Genomic DNA, 21,675 nt, shown 5'->3' on the forward strand with positions numbered 1-21,675 from the left:
TGGTGGTTGTAGGATAATTAGTGGTGTTAATGCTTGTCCTGGTGGAAGTGTTTGTGCTCCTAGATTCTATATTCAAAATTCGTTGTAATCTAGTCGGAGATTTAATTGATATATTATGACGTTACCGTATAATTGAGAATTTTCTGTAAATCCTAGTTGTAAGTGGAATTTTTGTGAGTGTAGGGTGTAGTAAATGGATTCTTCAATATCAGGAATAGGATCAATTTTTATGGATACAGAAAATATTCTATTAGACTTAAACACATACGTATGAAAAAGTAATTTATAAGTGCGATTTAAATAAATTTAAATATTTCGAGTTCTATGATATCTATATTGGATTTGCATATGTGAAAAATATCAGAGTTTATTTCATTCATGAGGTGTTTTTATTGTACTGGTGGGCTTGCATAGACAACTCTACAATTTCGTACGACTTCAATTATGGTTACTATAGCTAGGTACGTCAAAATAACTACGATACACGGTACTAGAAAGATAGTTAAGAAAAATATTACTTTATATAAACTATTGAAACTATTGTGTTTGTACTTTTTTTAATTTGTTCGTGGGTTATTGTGATTGTTAGTGTAAATTGGATTTAATGCTCCACTGGAAAGTGACAGTTATTTATTGTTGTAACTGACACTTAACGGTGCCGTACTATCAAATTTTGTGAAAGCTTTATTGATATATGATTTTAACAATGAGTGGTATCATTACAGTTGTTACTTTTTTGTTCTGTCGTCAATGAGGTGTATAGCTTCCTTTTTTTAAAACTACAAGAAAAATTGTGTGTAACTGGTTTAAGTTGACCGACTCACTAGTGTTAATTTGTTGTTTCAGTGTTTCAAACTCTGTGATTGTTTCAGTACACGGTGCTGTGTTTTTGAGTAAATCAAAGTGTTTTTCTCCCCAAAAGAGTTTTATCTCTTGTCCAGTTTTTGTTTTTCCTTCTATGATAGAGAGATAATTTTGAGTTGATACTTTACAGTTTGTTAGTTGAACGCTATCGTCATCAAAATGTGTATGACTGCCAGATGGGTAGTCAAATTCAATAAAATCGTCTATTTGGACTGATATTTTTATGACAAGTTGGTTCTTATTAAATGAATTCTAAAATTCTGAAACTGACAACATAGGTGGTATGTCATTTCGATGGTGACTATAATGATGTATATGTTTTTCTGAAATGAAATGAAGATAGTTCAGTTTACCTGGCTTGTCGAATCATTTTCTGTAGAAAGTTGGTAAGAATGTGATAGAATTTTTAAAAGTGGTTGATACAAAATTATTCTGAATGATTTCAGAACTTTACTGAGAATTAGATTTTGAAGAAATGGTTGAAATTCTATTCTTCTTGAGAATGGGGCAAGAAATTGTTTATGAAATGCTTACTTGGTCAAGAATTGTCTCTACAATTGAGAGTCGATGATGAGATTTTGTTGAGGTGGAATTTTGAATCTAAGATATTGTGTTAAGTTAGAAACAGAGTTTTAGTTAATTTTAACTTTTGTTCTCAGCTTAGCTGAAAAGGAAGAAATTTTTCTGATTTGAGAGAGGTTGTGATTTGTACAAGACAAAATCGGAGTTGTGATTTTTACTTAAATATTCGGTGCTCTCTACAATGTTGGTGACATTAACATATCTTCCGTTTTTCTTTCTTGGTTCTTGAAGTTGACAATTTTACTAATTTTCTGGTTGTAATTAGTATTTTGGATTGTTATCCTGTGATTTATAAGTGTTTTTTGTGGATTTTCTTTGGCTTTCTTGTTACGGTGTTTTTCTTGTAATTGGTATGTTGGAAAGTAATTGGTATGTTTGATTGGTTACTGTCGTTGTCTTTTGCTGGTAGGTAAAATACCAATTAGGTAAGAGACCAATTAGCTATCTTAAGGTAGTAATTTGTTTCAAGTAGGTTTTTTATTGATGGTATGCTCGATAAAGATGGTGACTCAATCTGCTGGCTTTTTTAAATCCTTTGAAAGTTTAGTGCTAATTAAGGTTCCTTAATTGTTTTAGTTGGTGCAGATATGGTATAAATGGTGCAAATGGTGCAAACTGTTAATTAGTCTTTCTGTTTGCAACGTAAATATTCGTTGATAGTTGATGTTGTGTTGAAATGTCCACTTCAACACATAATTGATCTGTGTTAGATCTATTTTGTTAATCACCATCTGGTAATGGTGGGAAATGTGAATTGGGTTGAAATTTTTAGTTTGTTACTAATTGCGTCTGCCTGGGAGCAGTTTGTCCCGGTACTGTGTTCTTCAAGTCTCTTCATCTTACTAATGAAGATGGTTGTTTTGATCTTTCCTTTTCTTTTAATGATGTTTTCGTTTACTAATGAGGTATGTTGTTACTAATGAGGACTATGGCGTCCGTCTTTTTAACGTCCGTTTTTGCTTATGACGTCGATTTGGGCTATGACGTATTGTTACAACGAATGGATTATTACAACTACTGGATTGTTACTTGTAGTAATTACTGTTCTCACTGGATTGTTGCACTGCTTCATAGTTGTATCACGTTTATGCCTTAACGTTAAATACTTGCTAGTAGGCTAACAACGTTGTCAGCAGTGTTAATTAGTTCTGGCAAAGGTTTGTTATTGCCTTTGACCTGTATTATTATTTGCATATATTTATCTATATGCGGGTTACTCGTTTAAAAAGAGGAACATATTCCAATTTGTAAAGATGAAAGTATTCTTCACAGTGTATATGTTGGAGATGAAAGGAGAAAGTTGTTCTTTTCAGTGTATGTTTATGTTGAACTCAATATTTTTTATTTCGTATTCGTTTTAGTGTTGTGCTGTTTAGTAGTAGTAATAATGGTGTTTTACATGTTTTGTGCTAGTATTCGTGTTCCCTTTTTATATTATCTATTGTTTTATAATAAATTGTTTGTTACTAATGTTGGCATCTACAAAATGTCTATTCCATTCCGCGAGTCCTCAAGTGTGCAGGATATTATTATTTTGGATTAATTTGTTATTTGAATTTTGTTATTTGATTTATTTGTTTATTGTTTTTACTTCAATTGACTTCAAAATCGTCTATTCCAGTTCCACTATTTTGTTTATATGAAAATAACGTGTAGAATCTGTAGTGTTTGGTTCAGGGGCTAGTATCATAACCAGTTTGTGTTAGAATAGTGTTTGTTATTTTGACTTATATTGTTTTATTTGTTATTTGATTTATGTGGTGACGGCTAGTGTTCACGTGTAGTACAGGAGATGAATGTGTCACGAGGTGGATTGAAGATGATGAATGACAGTGAGTGAAGATTGTGACTTCAGGTATTCAAGAAGATTGTGAATTGAGGTTTTTAAGAAGAATGTTTATGAAGATGTTGATGACGAAGGAAGAAGATGTTGATGATGAAGAAAGTATTCACCATTTGGTTATAATTCTTTATTTATTGTTTGTGACCATTGAAGGTGTTAATACGTGTGTGCCTAGGTAATTTGAAAGTTATAAGAGATCTGGTTTGATCGGTCTAGTGAACAAGTGATATTCCAAGGCGATATTCTAATGTTTGTTATAATGTATGTTTTAAAGGTTAAAGATTGAGTTAGGTGTTGTTGTTATTAACACTTTCCAGATTCATTGATGTGTTTTGTACTTTTTGTGTGTTATTATTATTATTATTGTTTTAATATAGATGTTTTTTTAATAACCTGGTTTCGGGGGTACACACACAGGTTCGGGTTAGGGAAGTGTGTTAAAGTAGAAATACTGGATGTATACTGGGTATATTTAGGTACATGTTGATCTACTACAGAGCTGGAAAATAGGCAGTGTTCTTTATCAAAATAGTGCTCTGTATCAAAATAGGTAGGCATAAATGTGATTCATAAATAATATAGATTGTAGATAGTATGTATATATATATATATATATATATATATATATAATCATAATTATATTTAATGAATTATATATTTATTACTATTTTACGTTTTTACTATTGTAATGTGACCTTCCTTTTCCGAAGGTTATATTGATGTGTATGTTTTGTATCCGGGTTGTGGATATCTTTTTGAATGTAAGTTGATGTGTTTGTTTGTTTTAGTGTAGGTATTTCTTTTGTTAGGAGATAATTTTGTAGTTCTAATTTGATGTGTTTTTCTTTTGGATAATATGGTACTATTTGATTTCTGTGTATTGTTAATTATTCTTTATTGTTGTCTTTTAAGATGTACGTTGTTTCGGTTGGTTTATCAACAATCAAATATGGTCCCGTTATTAAAGTAAAAGTTTTTTCGATACTCCCTCAATTTGTTGTTGATTAGTGACTAATACAAAAGTATATTTCTCAAGGGTTTTGCTGTTCTAAATCGAATGTTCATTTCATCTGTTAACTTCTTTCTGTTTTGTAGAATTTTTGTTATTTTTTAATATGTATCGTTGTAGTGTTTTTCTTTGTCTAGGAACCAATTTGCGAATGTTCCTTTTTGTAATTTTGCGATTTTAGTATGGCTGAAATGGTTTTCTAAGTGTGTATGTGTAGGTTGTGTGTTAAATGCACTTTTATCCGACGAGTTGCAATGACCCATTACATCCGTTGTTGTTCCGAGTTTAATTTTTGTTGGTTTTCTCGGTTTTTGACTAAAAACGACTTCATAAGGTGACATGCCTAGTCGTGTTTGATATTGTGTGTTGTACGCGTTTGGGAAGAATTTTGCCTCTCGTGACCAATTATTGTACTTTTCATTTAGTAATGTTCTAATGAATTGTCCAATTATTCTATTTGTCCCATCCACTAATCCGTTTGTCCAAGGTGCATATGTTGTGCTTGGTTTAAACTTTATTTCGAAGTAATTACATAAATGTTTTAATTCTGTATTGATGTATTCAGATCCGTTGTCAGATCCGATTTCTTCGGGTAGTCCGAATTTCATGAACCAATGTTCAAATAAGGCTGTGAATGCACAGTGTGCGTTGTTTTTTGGTGCACACATTATAGTAACATAATGTATTTATTTCCTTCTGATGTAGGGTAAATTGGTCCCTTTGTATCTATCATTATCATTTCGTTAAAGTAAGTTTTTGTCGGTGCTAGTTGTTCTTGTTTACTTTTCAATTTTGTGTTCGCAAACACTTTGTTTGTTTGACATTGTATACAATCTGCAATTAGTATTTTTATCCAAGTTGTAAGGTTTGGAAAATAGTATTTTTCCATTATGTTTCGTTTTGTTTTTTCGAGTCCTGTGTGACCTACTAGGTCTATGCAATGGTTCTCGTAAAATGTGCATAGTAATAATGTTAGTGGTAGACAGATTCGTTGTATTGACTTATTATGAATATTTATCACAATTTTGATTATTTCAGAATTTTCATCAATGATGATCGATTTGTATTTCCTGAAGTATGCGAATAGTCCTTTATTTCCACGTATGTCCATTGTTACTGAATGTGGTTTACTATTATGTTTTTTCCTCATCTTCACTTTGTGAAGTACAGGGTCTAATATTTGAGTTTCTTTGATTAGTTTTTCTGTTACTTTTGTTTTCTCGTCATAGAAAACGTCTGATATTTTTGCATTTTCATAGTTTTGTTTTTGTTGTATTGTTATGTTATTTATCAATCTAAGATAATCATCGTCATGATGGATTGTATATGGTCCTTTTCGATTTTTCTCAATAATGAGATCGTCTTTCTCTACCGTTAGAGAGTGCCAATTCTTTATTTTCGGTTTGTATTTTGGTATTAGATTTGTTTTTGTCTCTTTGTGATACTTTTCGTATGATATTGGGTGATATTCGTTTTTGTCGATATTAATTTCGAAGTAGTTGTTGTGAATATTAGCTAGTATGGGGTAATGTGTTCTATCTGTATTTTCGTCGTTTGTATTATTGCATATGCTATATTTGCATTCTAGGTTATTTGCGAATGGTGTCTTCGCAAAGAAGAATTTTATGTTTTCTGGTAGATCTACTGTTATGTCGCGTGTTTTAGTAAAATGTTCGTCGTCTATTGTTCTGCTGAGAAGGTCAGTGAGGGCGAGATTTTTTCCTTCTGTCCAAATGATGTGCAAGTTTGGAAATTTCATTAATATTAATTAAAATCTATAAACTCTATGGTTTGGTTTGTTCTTTTGAGTAAAGAGATAGATAATCGGTTTATGGTCTGTAAATATTACTATTGGGTGATTTGATCCTGTTAAGAGGAATTCGTACTCTATTTGTGCGAAAATGATTGCAGATAGTCGCATTTCTATAGGCGTGGATAATCTCGAATTTGCTGATACTAATTTCATTTTCTTTTCAGTTGGGTGTTGTTGTAGCAATGCTGCTCCAATGCCTGTATTCGATGCATCCGTTATGATGTAAAATGGTTTTGTAGTGTCTGGCATCGTTAGTTCTAACTTGTGTGTTATTGTTTTTTTATCTGTTCAAAAATTTTTGATGTTCTTGTGTCCATTTGACATCAGTTTCTTTGTGTAAAAGATTGTAGAATGGTTTTAATATTGGCTGCATGCCATATACGTATTTTGCAAGAAAGTTAATTGTTCCTAAGTATCTTTGTAATGCCTTCATACTTTTTGGGGGTTCCAGTTTCTGAAAACCGTCAATTCTTGATGTCAGTGGTTTCACTTTTTTATCTTCAATTATATGTTCAAGAAATTTGACTTTTTTCAACATAAAGTATGTTTTATCAGGCGCTGCTTTGAGGTTATCTTTTAAGAGTACTTTATGATATTCAATGAGAGTTTCGTACATTTGTTCGTATGAGTTTGTTTGAATGAATATATCATCAACGTATGTAATTACTGTTCCTTTACGAATTAATGGATGAAGAAAGTGTGTTGGTATCGATGCAAATGCTGCGGGTCCGATTGATATTCCGTAAAATAAACGTTTAAAGCAATATTGTTCATTGCCAATTGTATCTCATTGATTCTGCATCTAGTGGTATTTGGTTGTATGCGCTATTTAGATCAGTTGTTGTGAATATTGTTCCATTTATGCGTGTAAGTGTGACGTCAACAGGTTCGATCGGCCAATTACACTTTGATTCATCAATCATGCTATTTAAGTATCGTGCATCTAGAATTATTTTCAACGATTCTCCTTTTCGTAATATAATTACTGGATTTGTAAATGTATTTCTTGTAAATAGTTGTTCTTTGTTCACTGGTGCAATTATATCGTAGTTTTTTAGTACATCCAGTAATTTCTGGATTCGTTCTCTTAAGTGTATTGGTACTTTGCTTATTCTTTGTTTCTTGAAAATTGCATCTTTCTTTATAGGTAGATTCAGCTTCACTTTTGTTTTTCCAACGTCAAATTTTGTCGTTGCGCAGACTTGTCTGTAATCTAATATGATTGTTACTACTTTTTCAAATTCGTTTTGAGTTAAGTGTGAATGTTGAAAATCGAACATTTGAATAAATTCTTTTTCTGATTCTGTGTATTTATTAATGTTAAATTTGCATTTGAAATTTGGTTTTCTCTCGAATGTGGCTACTTGTTCAATTGTTTCCTTGTCTTGTATGTTTAGTATTTCGTTGATATCAATCAAACCTTCATTAATTGTTAATTTGTGTTGATTTTTTTTAACTAAGAATATGTCCTTGAAGTGTTCTTTTTCTGTTGTAAGATCTCTTATATCCGTGAATGATAGATTGTGATACTTGTTAATTGGTTCGAAATAGTAGTTTGAGCTATAAATTGCTTTTCCGTTTGACTTTTCCATTTGTCTGAAGATGGGTATTGGAAATGTTATGCATCTATGTTGTTCTTTTTCGAGATAAATTGATTCTTTGTTATAGATCGGATATAATCTAGAGTAGTAGGGGTATCCTTTTGTACTGTTCATGAAGAATATAATGTCATTATCTAAAATTGTGTTAGTGTTTATTGTTAATTTGTTCGTATTTACATTTATTGTTTCTATATATTCCTTGAAGAATGGAGTTCCAAGTATGTTGTGATTGCATTTAGTAACATAAAAATGAATGTTAAAGTTGTGTTGTTTTTTATTTCTGTTATTCAATATTCTATCTGGTGTTAGATTTAATGTTATTGTTCCAAATATTTCTATGGTTGTATTATTTGCTGCTGTTAGTGTTTTGTTTGCTCGTTCGAGATGTATATCAGAGTTGTTGTATTTTATTTCATTCCAGGTGTCTTCATTTAAGAGGTTTAATGTTGCTCCAGAGTCCAGTAGGAAATCAATTTCCAAAATTGGTTTTTGCTTTGTAAAGTCTTGTTCGAATTTGTTACACTGATACATTGGTAGTATCCATGTTTGGTTGCTTTCTAGTGCATTCACTATAGTATTGCATGTGTCTTCTTTCGCGTTGTAAAATTTGTCAAGTTTTTCTTGATCTTCATTTGATGATTCGGATGTGTTTTCGTATTCATCAATGCAAGGTGGATCTTCGTTTTGTCTATCTGTCTCTAAATTGTTTAGTCTGCCTTTATTGTTATTATTGTTATATTTTTTTCCATCTGTTCTTCCGTCTATTGATTGATGTCTGTTATTTTGTTCTCGGTGTGACAAATTTCTTCTATCAATTCTATTGTTATTGTTTGATTAATGTCTGTTATTGCTATTTGATCTTTGTCTGTATCTATCAGTTCTATCTGAATCTCTGCTATCAAATCTTTGTCTGTTATAATTATTATTATTATTATTATTATTATTATTATTATTATTATTATTATTATTATTATTATTATTATTATTATTATTATTATTATTAATATTATTATTATTATTATTTTTGTTATACGGTGATTGGTGTCCTGATTGACTGCGGTTTGTGTGTCTTGAGCTTGATCTACTATTGTTATATCTATTATAATTTTTGTTTCTGTTGTAGCTGTTTGTTCTACTTCTATTGAAATTATTTCTATTGTAACCTGTAATTCTATTGTTATATTTGTTATTCGAGTCACTGTTTCCTTGATAATTTGACATATTATTGTAGTTATTTCTTGATTGTGGTCTATATGGCGTTCTGCTTCTTGAGCTGTTGTACACTGGTGATGTTGATGGTAGTTGTCTTCCATTGTCATTGTTGGAGTCGATTCTTCTATTTGGTAAATTTGGATTATTTCTCATGTGAGCATAAAATGTTTTTTCTTTTGGTCTTGGTATGCTTTCTCGTCTTGGTCTTTTAAAACATCGGCCTTTTGTGTGACCGTGTGAACTACAGTAACTACAAAATAGTGCAAATTTTGGTCTTCCTTTAAAATTTTTTCTATCGTATGTGTTATTTATTCCATTTAGAACGTTACAGATCGTTCCTTCAAATTGCTCCAAGTCGTTTTTACTCAGGTCGTTTATGTTATTACAAGCTATGTTCATCTGTTTTAAGTCGTCATCAATGTTATTTGTAGTTTGGTTAATTTCATATAATCGTTTATGATTGTTCGTTATTGTTCTTGTTAAGTCCATTTGATCTATTTTGTCAACTAGTGCTTTAAATGGCATTTCTGGTTCTCTTGGTGTTTGTTTATGGTTTGCATGTTTTTTCAAGGCTGCTGTTTTTAGTTCGTTATCCAAACATCTTATGAATGTTTGATTCATTACACTATTTTTATAATCTTCTGTATATAGTGAATATGCTGTTTTGACAAGTGTCTCTATTCACAGAGCAAGTGACCGTAATGATTCGTTTGTATGTTTTTGTAATATTAATTTTGATTGTTGTTTTGATTTTTCTGAGTCGAACATATCTGAGAATTCTCTGTAAAATGTTTCCCAATCCAGTTTGGTTTCACTCGGTAGAGTTGAATACCATTTTTGGGCTGGGCCTTGTAGTGTGTGTAATATTAAGGCTGCTCTTTTTACTTTCCATTGGTGGTGTCCTGGTTTGTTTACTGGTTCTATGCCACTGCTAAATATCATTGCTGCCACTATACTGTTTAGATATTCTTCGACAGTATATGCTGTATCTGTGCCACCAAATGGTCTTATTGTCGTTGGTACTGAACCACTACTTATGTTTTGTTCAATTTGTGGTTCTTCGTTTATACTCATTGATGTTAATTGTTTATAGAATGGTAATGGGGGTTCTGTTACCGTTGTTTCTCTTTCTTCTGTTGTATTTGAATTTGTAGTACTTGGGGTTGATCTTCGTGTTCTAATTTCGTGTCTGTTGTTTTGTATATTATTGTCTTCTACATTTCTGTTTTCTGTTCTTTTATTGTATTGCATATTTATGTCATTTATCGTTCTTTCGAATCTGTTAAACATTGATTGTAATGCTTCATCTTGTTTTCTTTCCATGTTTTCGTTTATTTGTCTGAATTTGTTTTCTATATTGTCTATTAATTTATTTGTAAGATTTGTTACTTTTTCTGTGTTTTCGTCTTTGAGATCATGGTAGTTGTACATTTGTTGTTCCCAATGTAAATCGTGATTATCATTGTTTTCGTTTAGTGAGCTTATAAATGCATTGTTTCTAATATAGTCTTGGATCATTGTTTGTTGAGTTTTCTTCCTAACTCTCTGATTTACCGTTGGTGGTATCCAGTTCACAAATTTTATTTCTCTTTCTTTTTCATCTGAATCGGAAATATATATTTCGTCCACAACATTTTGTTGATTTCCAAACAATTTTGAGGTTAGTGGTTTGTCTGGTTTTAATGTTGATTTTTGATTTTTGTTTCATCTGTTTTAATGTTGATTTTTGTTTTGCTTGCAGACTTGTGTTTATTTGAACGCCTTTTGGTGTTGACGTAGTTGTAAGTGTTTTTGATAGGCTAAACGATGAGGAACCTATTTGTCCTTGATCTGTGATTTGTACATAATCTTCTAGTCCTTGTATGTAATTTATACTGTCTGAACATACTTTTAATGTACTTTCGAAGTGTGGTGAATAGTACTCACCGTCCCAGATGTGTCTAAGTTCTTCATTCAGATTTTCAATCTATTCGTGAAATGCTTCTCCAAACTCCATGTGTTCAAAATTATCTAACCAAAATAAGAATGTAAATTCTGAGATGATTTTAATTATATCAAACGTAGCTGTTTTTAATTCTGTTTTTAGTTCAATAATTTTTGTTAACCAATTATTATAATTTATTATATCGTTTCTGAGTCTATCGTTTACCGACTGTATTTGTCTTTGTTGTTCGTTCAAATATCCAATTGTGTTTCGGAGTAATTCGTATGTTGTGTTGGGTATTGCTGTTATTTTTGATCTGTCTTGAGAATCTTCATTTCGTTTCAAGAATGTTTTAAACATGTCTGATAATTTTGTTTCATTTTGAAAATTATGAAATGTTTTCTTTTTTCTTGTTTCATCTGTTAATGTGAATATATAATGTTTTTAAAGTTGGTGTCTACCCAGTAGTATTACTGGTAGATAATCTGCTAGATGCCTTCTATGAATATTGATTTGTTGTATATGTTTTGTTTCTTTGAAGAAGTTATTCTTCAAATTTATTAGTATTTTGTGTATTGTCTTGCGGTTTTCTAGCGGACAATCATCAGAGATTGTAAACGGTGTTAAGAAATTGTTAGTATTTGTTTGTTGTAGACAACTACTGGCCATTGTTACTATTGTTTTGTTATATCTAGAGCTTGTTTTGTTCAATTGTTAATTTTTCCGTTATGGAAAATAAAAGATGAAAATTTGTTATTTCAATATAGTCCGGCACTGGTTGCACCAGATAAGACGTGTGCTGAGGTAGGGTTACCTTGAGAAGTTACTCTACTTCTTCTTATGGTGTCTCAAGAATATAATCAAATCTTAAGGCTTACCTGACTAACTAAAGTCCTAGATCTCTAGTCTGTTACTCTTCTATCTGAGCTTCAGCAGACAGTGCACCGGCCGCAATGCTAAAGTCTAGCGTATGTCTCAATACCAAAACAAGAGCGGAGTAGAGAGAGAGAGAGAAATATACTCTATTATTATATCAGGTATGACTAGTACCGACAAAAGGGGTAGCGTGTTGTATTACCAACGGGCAAAGAGTTAAACATTTAAAGGAAAGGTATTTGCATATTTTCAACCAATCAAGGTTGAGTATTTTAGTTTATATTTATTAACATAAAAAAAGTCTCTAGATCTTTTTGTTGGAAGTCAACACAGCATTTTTACGTAGATAGCAAAAAAAAATGGTTTTTAAAGTAATCTTTAATTATGGAAACAGTTAGGGTTGCCAAATTGGAAATTTTAGGAAGTTGCAATGAAAAATACTTTGTCTTTTACAAATTTCAAGCAATTCAAAATGATATTTTTTCAAGAAAAAAAATATATTAATTTGGATTCATCAGTTCAACATTTGAACCATGGTTGACAATTTACAAATTCCTACAGGAATGATTCGGAGCTAAAAAGTAAATATTAGATATCCGGACCATGTAACCAAGACTTTTAAGTTAGTATTTCAATTTCTGCGTGTAACCAGAATTATCCCAGCTTCGTCAAATTGGGAGGTATTTTCAAACCAATATGGAGAAACAGTGAAGACATTCAGAGAAAAATTTAATAAGCGTGCCATAAAAGGAACATGGTTTTTTTCCCCAAATCTACATAATAGTTTCATCACAACATCTAATATGAAAACTACTAGCTTCCTCATAGGTTAAAAGTAAAAAAATAATGTCAAAAAACTGCTTCTATTGAAAAAAAATAAAAAAAATGTTTCCGCAAAAGATTTTGAAAAGTTGATTAAAAAATTGAAGATAAAAGCTCGGTTACTTGATTAAAAACTAGGGATTTTGCAGTGTTAATTCAAAGGGTATTGTTTTACCTCTTTTTTAAGTTTTTGGAAAATGTTTCTAAAGTCTTCATAATTTTGTTGTGTGGTTAAGAGCACCTGGCGGCGACTAAAGCAGAATTTAAACAGTGTATTTGTATTCAACTACTCGATTGAATAGGGGAGCTTTTGTGTAGTCAAAAACTCAACTGAATTCCATTACGAATGCCGCAACAAACGGCAAATGATTTATGACAGAGAGCTGTTTGTGAACCTTATAAATTTTTTCGAAAATATATATTCAAAAGAAATGACTTGAGCTAAAGACCAAAAGCAAAAGAAGAATTGGCTTCCAATAAAAGATCGAGAAAGAGAAACAATATCGCGTGAGTTCAACATTAACTATTGTAACGGAAGTACAAACATTTTTCGTTGATCCAATTAGGAAGCGAAGTATACAAATTGTTAAAAATGAAAGGCGGGAAATGCAACATAAAAAATTTTTCGTAAGCCCGAATTGAAAAAAAATGACAAAGATTATCTATGCTGGAAATTTGGAGCCCAAAGACATTTGGTTGCAAACTCTGCATTGAGGTTCCATAGTCCATTCAGGCCCCTTAAGAAGCTCAAGTGTACGAAATTTTCATCTCAAAACAATTTAGTGCAGCTTCAAAGAAAACTGGACTAAAGCAATAAAGATAATAAAACAAAGCAGATGTTGAGGCTGCTCCACAGTCTCAACGAATCCCTATTTTTGCAATTCGCTTTAAATTTACACCGGTTTTATTATTTCAGTAATTCCAACTGAATAATAATATCGTCTGAAAACCTCAATATCAGTCGTGGTCTTATAAAAAAAACTGTAATATTGATTGATCAAATATAGGAGCATGCTTAGTGGTTAACCATGCTCAATTGCGTGCTGGGCCTTTAAGGCTTCATTCAATGATACCATTGTTGCTATCTTTTTGTAAGTGAAAACCTTCAACTTTTAAATTTGAGGAATTTAGTATCTAAAAAAATAAAGCAAAAAAGGCAAAGTTGAATAAGAATCAAATCAGAGTCAAAACAGGCGTCAACTATTCTTTGTGGCAATTTCTAATTGTTCTAAAAGTCGTACTTACATAATTTGGAAGCCATTATGTTGAAATTAGAAAAATCAAATTGCTTCTATATCATTAGTTTTAGTCTTCACTGACCGGTTGATTAAAGTGAATATTTACATAGTAAAGGCAAATTGCCAATGTGCTTAAAAATTTAAGTGCTGAAGGGAATGATCTTACCTTGAAAACTGAGTTTTCCATCTATGTGGCATTTGCTATTTAAAATCATCTAAGAGATCATAAAAAACACAAACTGGGAGAATTACAATACACACAGAAAAAAGAAAAGGTGCATTATACTACAAATTAAGTGCTATCAGCAAATCATACGGGTAACATGCAACTCTGTTGTGTAGGTCCATGGATGTCCTCGAAGAACTGCTAACCAGATGCTAAAAACTATTGTAGCTCCATGTTTCATTTCCCAAAATTGGGGGATCTAAAAATTTTGAGCTTCAGATTGTTAACTTTTACGTTTTGGATTTTTTGCCGTTTTTAAGAGATTTATATTTTGGTTTTTAGTTTTGATTTGCTTAGAATAGTTGGCGAAGAAAAACTAGACTGCCATTTTCACTGTATGTTTTTTAACAAAGGATCAATCCATGAATCACAGTGCAAAAAATACCACTTATGCGGAGATTGTAGAGTTGGTCTAACCTTAGCAATTTTATTGGAACGATGTCACCAATTAGGAAATATGCGTTCTTCTCTACTTCTTCTTATGGTGTCTCAAGAATATAATCAAATCTTAAGACTTACCTGACTAACTAAAGTCCTAGATCTCTAGTCTGTTACTCTTCTATCTGAGCTTCAGCAGACAGTGCACTGGCCGCAATGCTAAAGTCTAACGTATATCTCAATACTAAAACAAGAGCGGAGTAGAGAGAGAGAGAAAAATACTTTATTATTATATCAGGTATGACTGGTACCGACTAAAGGGGTAGCGTGTTGTGTTGCCAACGGGTAAACAGTTAAACATTTAAAGGAAAGGTATTTCCATATTTTCAACCAATCAGGGTTGAGTATTTTAGTTTATATTTATTAACATAAATAAAGTCTCTAGATCTTTTTGTTGGAAGTCAACACTGCATTTTTACGTAGATAGCAAAATAACTGGTTTTTAAAGTAATCTTTAATTATGGAAACAGTTAGGGTTGCCAAATTGAAAATTTTAGGAAGTTGCGATGAAAAATACTTCGTCTTTTACAAATTTCAAGCAATTCAAAATGATATTTTCTCAAGAAAAAAAGATATATTAATTTGAGATTCATCAGTTCAACATTTGAACCATGGTTGACATTTTACAAATTCCTACAGAAATGATTTGGGGCTAAAAAGTATATATTAGATATCCGGACCATGTAACCAAGATTTTTAAGTTAGTATTTCAATCTCTGCGTGTAACCATAATTAACCCAGCTTTGTCAAATTGGGAGGTATTTTCAAACCAATATGGAGAAACAGTGAAGACATTCAGAGAAAAATTTAATAAGCGTGCCATAAAAGGAACATGATTTTTTTCCCAAATCTACATAATAGTTTCATCACAACATCTGATATGAAAACTACTAGCTTCCTCACAGGTTAAAAGTAAAAAAATAATGTAAAAAAACTGCTTCTATTGAAAAAAAAATAAAAAAATGTTTCCGCAAAACATTTTGAAAAGTTGATTAAAAAATTGAAGATAAAAGCTCGTTTACTTGATTAAAAACTAGGGATTTTGCAGTGTTAATTTTAAAGGGTATGGTTTTACCTCTTTTTTAAGTTTTTGGAAAATGTTTCTAAAGTCTTCATAACTTTGTTGTGTGGTTAAAAGAGCACCTTGCGGCGACTAAAGCAGAATTTAAACAGTGTATTTGTATTCAACTACTCGATTGAATAGGGGAGCTTTTGTGTAGTCAAAAACTCAACTGAATTCCATTACGAATGCCGCAACAAACGGCAAATGATTTATGACAGAGAGCTGTTTGTGAACCTTATAAATTTTTTCGAAAATATATATTCAAAAGAAATGACTTGAGCTAAAGACCAAAAAACAAAAGAAGAATTGGCTTCCAATAAAAGATCGAGAAAGAGAAACAATATCGCGTGAGTTCAACATTAACTATTGTAACGGAAGTACAAACAGTTTTCGTAGATCCAATTAGGAAGCGAAGTATACAAATTGTTAAAAATGAAAGGCGGGAAATGCAACATAAAAAATTTTTCGTAAGCCCGAATTGAAAAAAAAATGACAAAGATTATCTATGCTGGAAATTTGGAGCCCAAAGACATTTGGTTGCAAACTCTGCATTGAGGTTCCATAGTCCATTCAGGCCCCTTAAGAAGCTCAAGTGTACGAAATTTTCATCTCAAAACAATTTAGTGCAGCTTCAAAGAAAACTGGACTAAAGCAATAAAGATAATAAAACAAAGCAGATGTTGAGGCTGCTCCACAGTCTCAACGAATCCCTATTTTTGCAATTCGCTTTAAATTTACACCGGTTTTATTATTTCAGTAATTCCAACTGAATAATAATATCGTCTGAAAACCTCAATATCAGTCGTGGTCTTATAAAAAAAACTAATATTGATTGATCAAATATAGGAGCATGCTTAGTGGTTAACCATGCTCAATTGCGTGCTGGGCCTTTAAGGCTTCATTCAATGATACCATTGTTGCTATCTTTTTGTAAGTGAAAACCTTCAACTTTTAAATTTGAGGAATTTAGTATCTAAAAAAATAAAGCAAAAAAGGCAAAGTTGAATAAGAATCAAATCAGAGTCAAAACAGGCGTCAACTAATCTTTGTGGCAATTTCTAATTGTTCTAAAAGTCGTACTCACATAATTTGGAAGCCATTATGTTGAAATTAGGAAAATCAAATTGCTTCTATATCATTAGTTTTAGTCATCACTGACCGGTTGATTAAAGTGAATATTTACATAGTAAAGGCAAAATGCCAATGTGCTTAAAAATTTTAGTGCTGAAGGGAATGATGTTACCTTGAAAAACTGAGTTTTCCATCTAAATGGCATTTGCTATTTAAAATCATCTAAGAGATCATAAAAAACACAAACTGGGAGAATTACAATAAACACAGAAAAAAAGAAAAGGTGCATTATACTACAAATTAAGTGCTATCAGCAAATCATACGGGTAACATGCAACTCTGTTGTGTAGGTCCATGGATGTCCTCGAAGAACTGCTAACCAGATGCTAAAAATTATTGTAGCTCCATGTTTCTTTTCCCAAAATTGGGGGATCTAAAGATTTTGAGTTTCAGCTTGTTAACTTTTATGTTTTGGATTTTTTGCCTTTTTTTGAGAGATTCATATTTTGGTTTTTAGTTTTGATTTGCTTAGAATAGTTGGCATAGAAATACTAGACTGCCATTTTCACTGTATTTTTTTTAAACAAAGGATCAATCCATGAATCACAGTGCAAAAAATACCACTTATGAGGAGATTGTAGAGTTGGTCTAACCTTAGCAAATTTATTGGAACGATGTCACCAATTAGGAAATATGCGTTGAAATTGTTTAGGGTTGGGGAATTATTTAAATTATACAATTCACAATTCTCTTTGATTTTCAAAAGACCGTTTTCTTAAAATCAAAATTGCTTATTTTGAGGATGACATAATGACTTAAGTTTTGAAAAAATCAGGGCAAGCAACCCTGTCATTGTACAGAGTATGTCCTGGCAAAAACTTTGAACAAAAACAAAGATTTTTTGTCGGCTGGAATCATTCCCCACCAGAAAATAAACAAAGAAAATTTGAAGTTTTTGGCGCGTTATTACGTGGATAGCAAACAAAAAACTGGTTTTTCAAGTATTTTTAAACTGGGGAAACGATTAGGGCAGCTAAAATTGGAATTTTTAGGAGATCTATTTTCAAACAGTTCAAAATGAGATTTTTCAGGAAAGTCAGGACAATTCAACTTGAGATTCATCAGTCCAGCATTCGAACAATAGCTGATATTTCACAAAGTTTCTGAATTCCTACAGATATGACTCGGAGCTGAAAAATAAATGTCAGATATCAGGACTCTGTAACCAAGAATTTTAGGTTAGTTTTTTCAATCTCTGCGTGTAACCGGAACAAACCCAGCTTCTTTAAAATGGGTGACCTTTTTAAACCGGTATTGAGAAACAGTGAAGACATTCAGAAAACAATTTAATCAACTTGCCAAAAAATTCACAAGAGCCAAAAAAAATTACAAGGCAAAAAAACTAACATGAGCCAAAAAAAATTGACAAAAATTTTCAAAGCTAGAAATTTTGGCACTTAAGAACATTTAGTCACAACCTTTGCAAACTAAAATAAGGTTGCAGGCCATGCAAGCAACCCTGTCCTTGTACTGAGTGTGATCTGCCAAGAATTTTGAACAAAAACAAAGAACTTTGTCAGCTGAAAATATTCTCCACCGAACCAAAAAAAGATAATTTGAAATTGTTCGGGCGTTTTTACCTGCGTAGCAAACAAAAAACTGGTTTTCAAGTAATTTTTAATTGGGGAAACGGTCAGGACTGCCAAAATTGGCAATTTTAGGAGTTTGCAAGGAGAAATTTTTCGTTTGAATTTTTTTCAAGTTTCAAACAATTCAAAATGATATTTTATTATCACGAAATTCAAGATATTTCAATTTGAGATTCATCAGTCCAACATTCGAACCATGCTTGACGTTTCACAAAGTTTCTGAATTCCTACAAAAATGATTCGGGGCTAAAAAGTCAATGTCAGATATCTGGACTGGGTAACCAAGATTTTAGGTTAATAATACAATCTCTGCGTACAACAGGCAGTACCCCAGCTTCGTTAGGTTCGGTGACTTTTTTGATACCAATATGAAACAATGAATAATTTCAAAAAACAATTCAATGAACGAGATAAAAAGTTCACATGATTGTTTTTGGCCAAAAACTATATTGTAGTTTTCTCTCAACGTCAGATTTGAAGACAACTCGCTTTCTGACAGGTTAAGATATTTAAGAATGTCAGGAAAATTGTTTCTATTGCGCAAAAAGTTGAAAATTGTTGCTGGGAATGGTTTGAAATTGAAGAAAGTTTTGGAGCCAAAAACTGGTTTATTTGATTGAAAACTAGTGATTTTGCGTTTTTAAAAAGAAAACTGTTATATTCTACCTCGTTTTTCAACATTTGAAGGACGTTTCTAATGTGTTCATAGTTTTGATGTGTGGTAAGAAGAGCAAGAGCATCCTGGCAACGACTAACCCGGAATTTAAACACTTTATTTATATTCAACTACTCGATTTAAAAAGCGAGCCTTTGGGTGGTCATAAACTTAACTGAATACTTTTACGAATGCCGCAACAAACGGAAACTAATTCATGACAAAATTTCTGTGAATGGCTTTATTTTTGAGAAAACATATAGTCAAAAGGAAATGAGTTAAGTTAAAGACCAAAAAAGAAAAGAAAAGTTTGTGTCAAAGTTAGGACCAAAATGAGACACAATATCCCGTGAGTTCAACAACAAAAATACTCGATTCAATATGGGCGCCTTAGGGTAGTCAAAAACTCAACTGAAATCGTTTACGAATGCCCCGACAAACGGAAAATGATTTTTCACAGAGAGTTTTTTTGAACCTCATTAATTTTGAGAAAACATAGTCAAAAGAAAATGACTTGAGATAAAGAACAAAATAGGACCGAAATAGAGAAACCTTGACGCGCGGCTTTAACATCAAGAAGTGCTATATAAGTCTAAACAGCTTTTGTAAAAAACCCATTCAGGAAGAAAAGTTCACAAATTGTCAAATCTCCAATTGCAAGAACTACTATTTAAGATATATGTTGTAAGAATGAAATGAAAAAAAATTGACAAAAATAAGCTAGAATATTTGGCGCTCAAAGACATTTACTCACAACTTCTGATAACTAAAATAAGGTTGCAGATAATGCAAGCAACCCTGTCGTTGTACTGAGTATGGTCTGACAAACATTTTGAAGAAAAACAAAAAATTTTGTCAGCTGCAAATATTCTCCACCAAAAACAATTTTGAATATATGAAAATGTTAGGGCATTTTTACGTGGATAGCAAAAAAAGAAACTTGCTCTTCAATTTCTTTTTAATGGGAAAACGTTCCGGACTGACAAAATTGGTAATTTTAGGAGGTCGCGATAAAAAATATTTCTGTAGAATTTTTTAAAAGTTTAGAACAATTCAAAATGAGAGTAATTCGGCAGACTTTTTGCAACCAAAATGGCGAAACAGTGAAGAAATTCGAAGAACAATTTAATCAGAGGGCTTAAAAGTTGACTTGATTATTATTGGCCAAAAACTGCATTGTAGTTTTGTCTCAACATCAGCTTAGAAAACAAACCGCTTTCTCAAAGTTTAAGATCAAAAAGTAGTGTCAAGAAACCTATTTCTTTTGCATAAGAGGCTGCAAACTGTTGCCGGGAATGGTTTGAAATTGAAGAGAGTTTTGGAGTTTTTGATTGAAAACTGGTGATTTTGCGGGGGTGTTCATAATAAAATGTTATTTTCTACCTCTTTTTTCAACTTTTCAAGGAGGTTTCTAAATTGTTCATAATTTTGATGTTTGGTAAAAAGAGCATCCTGGCGACGACTAACGCGTTTTAAACTATTAAACTACGTTTTAACCTACGCGTTTTAAACGACTAACGATTTAAACACTATATGTATATTCAACAACTCGAATTAATAAGGGAGCTTTTGGTTGGCCATGAACTTAACTGAAAACTTCTACAAATGCCGCAACAAACGGAAAAAGTTCATGACAGAGTTTCTGTGAATATCATTAATTTTGAGAAAACATATAGTCAAAAGGAAATGAATTGAGTTGAAGACCAAAAAACAAAAAAAAGTGTCAAGATCAAGACGAAAAATAAGACACAATATCGCCTGAATTCAACAACAACAAGTCCAAACAGTTTTTGTAGAATCATTTAGAAGAAGTTCACAAATTTTCGAAAATTTAAACGCAAAAAATAATATACAAGAAATATGTTGTAAGCAAGAAAAAATTGACACAGAATTTCTAGGCTAGAAATTTGGCCGCTTAAATACAATTACTCACAACCTCTGCAAACTAAATGAAGGTTGCAGGCATTGCAAGCAACCCTTTCATTGCATTGAGTTTGGTCTGGCAAAGTTTTTGAACAGGAACAAAGAAATTTTGTCAGCTGGAAACGTTCTCCAACAAAAAAAATATAGCAAAAATAGAAATTTTGAAAACAGTTGGGGCGTTTTTACGTAGATAACAAACAATCAACTGATTTTTCGAGTGCCTACTATTTGGGGAAACGGTCTGGACTTCTGAAATTGGTAATTTTAGTAAATCGCAACGAAAAACACTTCTTCAAAACTTTTTCTGCGAGATTCAAACAATTAAAGTAATATTTTTGTTAATGAATGTCAGGAGATTTCAATTTGAGATTCATCAGTCCAACATTCGAAGCATGGTTGACATTTTACTTAGTTTCTGAATTCCTACAGAAACGATTCTGAGCTTCGTTAAAATGGGTGATCTTTTGAAACCGGTATCGAGAAACAGTGAAGACATTCAGAGATTAATTTGATCAACTTGCCAAAAAATTAACATGAGTGTTTTTGGCTTAAAACTGCATTGCATTTTTATCAGAACATCTCATTCGAAAACAGTCAGCTTTGTCACAGGTTAAAATTAAAACGTGTGGGCAAGAAAAGTGCTTCTTTTGCAAAAAAGTTTAAAAAATTGTTTTTGCAAAATCTTTAAATTTGAATTAAGGTTGGAAGCTAAATTTCCCTTCACTTGATTAAAAACAAGAGATTTTGCAGTGTTAATGTTAAAGTGTCAGGTTTTAACCCATTTTTCAAAGTTTAGAAAAGACTTTTAAATTCTTCATAACTTGGTTGTGTGGTTAAAAGAGCACCCTGGCGGCGACTAACGCGGA

General features: G+C 31.8%; 1 protein-coding gene across 1 annotated transcript in view; it reads left to right on the forward strand.

The window, feature by feature from the left end:
* Positions 1–1,107: 1,107 nt before the first annotated feature.
* Positions 1,108–21,675, forward strand: part of LOC142335201 (proteasome subunit alpha type-1-like) — a 34,973-nt gene continuing 14,405 nt past the window's right edge. Inside the window, exon 1 of the mRNA XM_075383586.1 lies at positions 1,108–1,111. The gene's annotated coding sequence lies outside the window, so the exon portion shown is untranslated. The remainder of the gene's footprint in view (positions 1,112–21,675) is intronic.

The sequence above is a fragment of the Convolutriloba macropyga genome, chromosome 2 (genome assembly GCF_964194025.1).
Source record: "Convolutriloba macropyga chromosome 2, txConMacr16.3, whole genome shotgun sequence".
NCBI classification, from domain to species: domain Eukaryota; kingdom Metazoa; phylum Xenacoelomorpha; order Acoela; family Convolutidae; genus Convolutriloba; species Convolutriloba macropyga.